Raw genomic sequence first — 7,245 nt, forward strand, 5'->3', positions numbered from 1 at the left:
ATCTGTGTATTCAAAGTGGTTAGGATAGATATATAGTCACATTCTCTTAATGAATAGAATGATTTGTTCTAATGGTGTTTGTAAATAGGATATCAAGGGGCTGGTGAGATGGCTCAGTGGTCTAAAGCACCTACTTGGAACAAGCTTAGCAAAGCACAGGGATTGCGGTTCAATCCCCTAGCACCACATGCCAGTCAGCCCCACCCCCTGGTGGGCTGAGCTGGCCACACACACACACAAATAAATTTTTTAAAAAATTGTTAGAAGAATGTATGCAGTGTGTTAGTTATTGAAACTGTCCTAGTGATTTGATTTGAAACTGTCTCATTGCTGTTTATCAATAAAATTATGAAAAAATACGTGTATAACCCCAAAAAAAAATTGTTTAAAAAAATAGGATATCAAGTCCGCATCTTGTACAGCAATTAACCACTAAGAAGAATGTATGCAGTGTGTTAATTATTGAAACTGTCCTACCAATTTGATTTGAAACTGTTTCATAGCTATTTATCAATAAAATTATGGCAAAAATAAAATAAAATATGGATAACAGGCCAGGAATGTAGTTCAGCAGCACAGTACTGTCTGGCAAGAGCAAGGTCCTGAGTTCCGTTCTCAGTACCAAAAAAAAAAGAAAGAAAGAAAGAAAGAAAGAAAGAAAGAAAGAAAAAGAAAATGTGGATAATAAAATATGGATTCACTCATAGGGCTATTGTGAAGATCAAACAAGATCATGGGCATTAAAATGCTTTGTATCCCATAAATGAGTTCTACAAACATTTCCAATTTATTTTAATGGTGTTAAACACAAAGTATGGCTTACATACAGGAGAAGTTCTCATTGGAAGAAGAGGCGAGGATGACCCCATTATGAACAAAGTTGCACATTGCTGCATCCTGTGTCCAGTGCCTGTGTCCTGCCATCATTGTCACCATGCCCAAGAGAAAGGGTGAAGGAGATTATTATGCCCTGTATCTAGATGTTGCCCCCAACCCTCATGTGTTCTTAAGTGGGGCTCTTGGAAGGTAACCTGGTCTAGGGATTATGATGCTGAGATTAATGGTGTGATGCTGAGATAAAGGGTGCCCCACCTTAGGTATGAATGCTACCTGTCCTAAGGGCAGGTAGCCTGGATGGAACATAAAGGACAGAAAGAGGGATTCTGTGGTCATCTGTTGCTTGCTGCTTGCTACTTCTTTGCTGGCTGCCTTCTGCCTACGCTACTTTGCCATGGACTATTTCTTCTTTGTGATGTCCTTCTGCCATTCCACCCTGCCTTGGAGTCAGGCGACCATGGATGGAAATCTCTACAAAACTGAAAGCCAGAATATACTTTTCTTCCTTTAAGTTTGGGTGTTGATTATGTCTCAACAACAAGAAAAATAACTAAAACAGATTTTGGTACCAGGAGTGAGGTCATTGCTGTGACATTGCCTGGCCATGTAGTTCAGGAACCTTTATAACTAGCTTGTGGAAAGAGTCTGGAAAGGTTTGGAGATGCCAGCTGAAGAAGCAGCCCTAGAATAATTTAAACTGTATTTAACAAGAGATTCTGGTAGTTCAGAAGACCAAATGCAGCCAGAAAAGACCAGTCTCAGGAGGTTTTAGTTAGGAACAAACTGAAATAAATCTTTGCTCTTTTAACTTTGGATGTTGGCTATTTTGTCTCAGGAAGGAGAAAAGTAACAAAGACAGAAATGCTAATGGAGATAAAGCCAAGGTGAAGAATGAACCATAAAGATCTGTAAGGTTGTTTGCTAAACCTGCTCCTCCAAAGCCAGAGCCCAGGGCTGGCCAAATAGCCTAGCAGATTAAAGTGCCTGCAAGCAGGCACAGGAGCCAGGGGTTCGATCCCTGGGCCTACCATGCTGGCCCCACCCCTGGGGTGCAATGAGACAGCAATTGAGACTGGGCATGGTGGTGTGCACCTGTAATCCCAGCTCTTGGGAGGTTGTAAATAGGCGGATCACTATGAGTCCAATCTAGTAGTGAGACCCTGAATACCCTGTAGACACTTCCCTAAAATACAAAAACACACAAAACCAGAGCCCAAGCCTAAAAAGGCCCCTGCAAAAAAGGGAGAGAAAGTACCCAAAAGGAAAAATGGAAAAGCAAGGAATAACCCCACAGAAACTGGAGAGGCCAAAACAGACCAGGAGCAAAAAGCTGAAGGTGCTGGAGATGCCAAGCGAAGTGACTGTGTACTTCCTGTGATTGTACAGTTTTAAATACTATTTTTATGAAGTCTCATAAAAATTCTAAAAGTTTGTTCTGCTTTTAAAGCTATGTTGTTAGCACATAGAATGTAACATTGCTGTTTTCTTTTGAGGAAAGATCACATGTCACTAATACAGTGTCTCCAAAGCTGGGTTAATGTGGGGGAAAAACCCTTCCTTGCTAGTTTTAAAATTCTTCCTCTTGGCTCCCTGAAGAAGAGATTCATGATGTTGACACATGTGGCCACCTTTGCACAAATGCCTTTTGGTATGGGACAACTACAGTTCATTTTTATGTTCTCCTTTCCTCTGCCATCAGCATAGACTTTCCGTTAGGCCCAGAGACCTAATGGGACTTGACTCCCCAAAATTGGTGTAACCAGTATGGTAGGCAATTTGGGATACGCTAGTGACACTGAGATGGTGTCCCACAAGAATAATGATTTCCTTTTCCAGACTGTGGATCTTTTTTTTTTGTACTGGGGATCGAACTCAGGACCTTGTGCTTTCCAGGCAGGTGCTTATGCTACTACACTATCTCCCTGGCCCAAGATTGTGGATCATTAGGTTGATAATTCTGCTATTTTCTTTTTTAAAAATTTTTTTAAAAATATTTATTTATTTATTTTGTGTGCGTGTCATCAGCTCAGCCCACCAGGGGGTGGGGGCTGGCTGGCATGTGGTTTTGGGGGATTGAACCACGGTCCCAGTGCTTTGCTTAGCTTAGCTTCTTCTAAGTAGGTGCTTTAGACCACTGAGCCATCTCACCAGCCCAAAATGGAATAAGGATTTTTTTTTGTTGTTCCTCGGTTGCCTTCAGGGCACTATTGGCCAGTGGGAGAGTTGTGAGATTCGAACTCCTGAGCTAGGGCCAGGCCCCCAAGATGTGGAGATGCAGCTCAGAGCGAAGGCCCTGGGTTCACCTTTTTTTTTTTTTGGTGGAACCGGGGATTGAACTCATGCCCTTGCGCTTGCCAGGGAAGCGCTTATTCCACTGAGCCATCTCCCTGGCCCACTGCTATTTTCATTTAATTTCCTGAAAGGATCGGTTTGTGAAAAGTTCTCAACATACTGAGTGTGAAATGTCAACCCTCACTCTAAACTTTCCCTATTCAGAACATCAAATGAAGGTTTTTGATTTTATAGTGGCTTTCTAATTTTTGGTAGTCTATCCAAGGAGGTAGTTTGAAAGTTGTTGTGTACTGTTAATGATTGTGTGCTCATGTCCTGTCTGAAATACAATGATTGTTTATGAAAAGTATCTTTAGTAAGACTAGATACAATTTTTTTTAAGTGTGCTCTTTAAACATTTGAGAAAAGAAAAAAAGAATAGCAACTTTTTCTTGGTGGGTGTATGTGTATGGTACTGGGGATTGAGTTCAAGGTGTTAATCCTACAGCCCCAGACCTTTAATTTTTATTTTGAGACAGGTTCTTACTAAGGAACTAAGTTGCCTATAATGTCCTCTAATTTGTGATCCTTCTGCTCAACTTTTCAGAGTGGTAGGATTATAGGTGTGTGCTACCACACCCAGGTAATAACAATTGTTTGTAAAGTAATTACTTTGTACCATGATAAATGTTTTATCAATATTATCTTCCTATTGACCTATGCTGAATATTGTGGTTTGTCCCCTCCAAAACTCATGTTGAAATTTGATTCCCAGTGCAAATGTTGGTAGGTGATTGGATCTTTAGGAGATGATTAAGTTATTAAGAGGAATTAGTGTGACCTTTGAGGGGTTAGATTAGATATATAGAGAGCAGGTTATCTATAAGCAAATTTGGCTTCCACAGTTGTTTGCTTTCTCTTTTACATGTGTTAAATGCCCCTTCCTCTTTTCCACCATGATATTACACAGCCTGAGGCCCTCACCAGAGGCTGAGCAGATGCCAGACAAACTTCTTTCCTTTATAAATTATCCAGTCATGAGTATTCTGTACAACAATTGAAAACAGACTAAGACTATGACCAATGTTCTTTGCTTGCCTGGCCCTCTCCTGGTTCTATCCCTAGAAGTCTCATGGCTTAGGAATCCCCTTAGATATGGGTAGAGGTTTGATTGTTATTCTTATTGCATGTATGAAAAGACCAAGACTGAGAGATTATGCAACATGCCCCAAATCACAGTGAGAGACAAAATTTGAACCCAGGTTGTTGAGGAGAAAATATGCATGGAATGTTCTAGAATGAAGAATGAAGAGTATCAAGCCCTTATCATTTGGCCACATAACTCCCTTTCAAACTCAGCTTGGTCTCAGTAGCTAGGTTGGAGGATTTCCCAGAGGAAGCCAGAAGCTGGGCTCCACCCCCTTCCCCAGGTCAGTCCCCAGAAGATTAGTGTTTTGTCTTTTCTTTTTCTTCATAGAAATTCTCTAGTTTCTATGGGGGTAATTGAGCCTCTCATATCCCATCCTGTTTATACTTTGGCTTTGTGTTTTGTTTTGCTTATAAATGAAAGAAAAAGTTAGCTTTCCTAATCCAAACTGTTTGATCTCTTAAAGCAGGTGTTTTGGCATTCTAAGCAATAGTAGTATTATAAATACTTGGATGGAGAATTATGTGCCCAGCCAGCATCAAAGACAAAGTATTTCTCATGCTAATGGGCAAGTTTTGCTTTGAATTCAGAGGGAGAGAAAGCAAGCTTGGTATGCCTGAGCACTGAGCCTCATTTTTACTCAGATGTGCCTGAGTTTCTCTACCGAACCTCCCACTATTAACCCTCATTCTGTTACTCAATAAGCACCTGGAGTCTGGCCTGTACCCTGGTCCCTTAGATACTATGTGATCTAGGTAGGTCTCTTCTCTCAGTTTTCATTTTCTCATCTATTGAGTGAAGGAATGAGATTATGAGTTTAGATCCCCTCTTGCAGGTCCTTGTGAGATCGACATTATAAGGCACTATAAAAATACTTGAACTGCTTCTGGGCATGTTCTGGGTTAGGTGATGGGTGTGTGTGGATGTGAATGTTTGTACATGTGCTTTTCAGGGTGTGATAGAGTGTGTGTGTTTGTGTGCCTACAGATTGTCCACAAAAAAGGAGATGCCTAGGGTTTTCTTGACTTTCCAGCCCTATGGAATCACTTTCAGTGTACTTTTTGACTAACTCTCCCGAGATGCCTTTCCACACACAGCTCTCCCAGAAGGTATATGTAAAGACATTTATCTTAGCAAGATAGCAGAGGATAGGAATGAGCACTGACTCTGCAGCTGAAGTTGAATTTGAATCCTTTCTTTGACCCTTCCTTTGAAAGTAACCATCAGCAAATTATTCACTTAACCCAAATCTGCCAGTGGAGCCCATGGTTCCTAGCTCAGCATAGCTGTAAAATGAGAATGAGATGAGTCTATAAAGTGTCTGGCATAGACCCTGACATAAGGGACACTCAGTTGGCACCGGTGCAGTCAAGAACAGTAATTTTCAAGTACAGGATGAGAGTGTGGGGCCTTATTCAGGAATAAGCAGGCATTTTGAGGCAGCAATAGTAGAACACAAGGCACAAAGCCCTTCTTAAATCATGGTCCTGGACCTCTGTACAGGTCACTATTCTTCATGTTATTTTCCTTCCTTTCCAATGACTGATTTGTTATTTTGATTTCAATGCAGCAGAGGATAAAGAACAGAGAATCTTTAAGATTCAGGGAGAGAATCTCCAGTGGGAAGTACTTGGATCACTGAAAGTGTGGCTGAGAGAGGATTGTGATTAGTGATATCTTCCCACATCTCTTTCAGTTCTAGATGTGGCTGTTCATTGAAACACGCTTCTGCCCCTGTCTTCTGCCATCCAGAAGCTAAAACAAAGTGGTGAGAGCCTTGTTAGACCAGGACGGTTAGGAAGGAGCCTTCTAAGAGTGCCCTCAAATGAAATTCAAATCAAATAGTTGGCTAAGAGTTACCTATGTCCACTGAGATAACCAAAGAGGCAAGGATAGGTGTCCTTTTAGCCAAGAGAACAGTATATTACTGGCCTATCAGTTTCAGAAGAACTGTCCTTTGATTCTGAGACAAAGCTGTCAGCTATGGGGGCAAATCTCAAGGAAGGAATACAATCCCCACTGCTGGGTCTCTATAAGGAAAAGCCACCAGTAGTTGTTGCTGAATTGTATCAACTTGAAAAGTTTAGAAACTTAACTAAATGGGTTCAGCAATTCTATACCCTAGGGTGTAGAGGACCCACCTTAGGGCAGCTAGTCACCTGGATGGTATAAAAGGGAAATGAAGAAGGACTTATAGGCTTTTGTTCTTTAGCGAAGCTCCAGTATTTTCAGCTTGGACATAATCTCCTGGCTTGTAGCATAGACTTTTTGGTTTCTGCCTATGGCTGACCATCATAAGCCAATCTTATAATTTCTTATACATAAGTATACCTTGTGTTATATCTGTTCCTCTAGTAAAATACTGATACATCACTTGTTGCATAATTCTAGATGGGAGCATGAGCTAAGATAATAAAATTCCAGGCCAGGAGATGTTCAGGGAAGTGAAGACAAAGATTCAGGAAACCTTTTGAAATTTCTGCTTGCTCAGTAGATTTTTTTTTTTTCTGAGCAGGATATTGGATACTTAGTTGATCAATCAACCAACACTTACTGGTGTCTACTATGTGCAAGAACCTGCATTGGGCATAATAACTCAAAGATGAAGTAACATAGTGTCTGCCTTGAAGGGTGCACAGCCTGGTTAAGGAGATAAACATTCAAATTACCATGATATCTGGTGCTATAGTTGAGGTGTCTAATGTCTACAATGGCTAATGTGTTAAAGGATTAGCCTGTAGGATAGTACAATCAAGAGATAGTAGAATATTTAATAGGTGAGGCCCAGTGGGAGGTACTTGGATCACTGAAGGTTTAGCTGAAAGAGGATTGTGATTAGTGGTATCTTCCCACATCTCTTTCAGTTCTAGATGTGGCTGTTCATCGAAACGCACTTCTGCCACTGTCATCTATCATGCAGAAGCTGAATCAAAGGTCCCCTATATGACTTGGACTTTGAGCATCTAAAACTGTGAGCTAAGTAACCTTAT

This window comes from Octodon degus, unplaced genomic scaffold (genome assembly GCF_000260255.1).
Source record: "Octodon degus isolate 3935 unplaced genomic scaffold, OctDeg1.0 scaffold00049, whole genome shotgun sequence".
Classification (NCBI taxonomy): Eukaryota; Metazoa; Chordata; class Mammalia; order Rodentia; family Octodontidae; genus Octodon; species Octodon degus.